We start from the raw sequence: 1512 nt of genomic DNA on the forward strand, positions 1-1512 counted from the left end.
GATCTTAGTAAGATTCTTAACAAGCTTCTTAATAAGATCTTACTTTGTTTCTTAATTAAGAATCTTACAAGATCTTACAAGATCTTACAAGATTCTTGCAAGATCTTGTAAGATTCTTAACAAGATTCTTACAAGATCTTATGAGAATCTTGTAAGAATCTTATAAGATCTTAGACAAGTTCTTAGATAAGATCTTGTAAGAATCCTGTAAGATTCTATCTAAGATCTTACAAGATTCTTTTTTAAGATTGTTACAAGATCTTGTAAGCTGTTGTGGGGCTAAGATCTTCCAAGAATCTTTTTCCTGATCTTGCAAGATCCTTCAGGGATCTTGGACAACATATTGCAAGATTACCAACGATAAACTTATAAATTTTTGGGGCTTTCTGTAGGTACAGGAAAGCAAGTTGTAGTTTTGGTCACTTGGAATTAGTCTTTATTTAGAGTTGTTTTGTTTTAAATAATCTGTGCTCCAGTGACTTGCAGGCTTCTCAGTAGTAAATTCGCACATCTAGCAATATTTTTACAAATCCAACAATGATGTTGTCTTGTGGTGTCATTATCTTCAAATTACAGTCAACTCCTAACAAATTATTATCCCCTGTAATGCTAGTTTACAAAGAAATGCTGCACAATTTATTATTCTTTTGTGTATTAACTTTTTATTGAACAACATACAGCAAAACTGAGTACATGCACTGTTGTGTTCTTCAAGCATAGTGCAATTTTCAATATCATAAGAACAACATTAATACATTGTAAAAAGAAAAGACTTGGAAGCGATAGACTGAATGCACTACATGTACGTGCTTCAGGACTCCTAACAAACATGAAAACAAGCCTCTTTTCCACTAATCTTCAGCTTGACTTGAAATATTACTGGTAATTCGGGTCACACTAAAGTCTGACCTGAATTTCCCATAATATCTCAATTCAAGTTCAAGATTAGTCAAAAAGAGGCTTGTCTTCATGCTTAAGAGGGGTCCTGAGGTATTCTATCCCTTCCAAAAAACCTTTTTTTACCATAATTCACACTCCCTTTGCGAAACAAGGGATCATAGAACACTAATTTTTTGTTGATAAGTTCCGCTTTCTACTTTGATGTTTTTTTAATGATCGCAAAAGGAGAGTGAATTTAGAATAAATCTGGGCAAAATTCCAACCACAAGAAGGTTTATTTTCAGGCCAAGTTCAATTAATTGCTCTATAACCTGTTTCTAAGATTTATTGACATCTTTTACATCTTGAGTCTAAACACTTCTGATTCAGTGATTGCCTTATCTGTCCCCATTTTTTCTGAAATTACACTTCGCCAATGTTATCTTTTATTGCTCCTGTATAAAAAAAGATAAGAAAATAATGATTAGTCAACTGGACTGTGCAGCTTAGCTTTTCCACTATCAAAACATGTTGATTGGTTTAAGGCAACAGTTTTAATGTTGAAACTATGTGGGTTAAGCATTAAGCTAAGACAGTATATGGTATATTGGAATGATGTTTTAGACTAAATTA

Source organism: Montipora capricornis, chromosome 13, assembly GCF_036669925.1.
Source record: "Montipora capricornis isolate CH-2021 chromosome 13, ASM3666992v2, whole genome shotgun sequence".
NCBI classification, from domain to species: Eukaryota; Metazoa; Cnidaria; class Anthozoa; order Scleractinia; family Acroporidae; genus Montipora; species Montipora capricornis.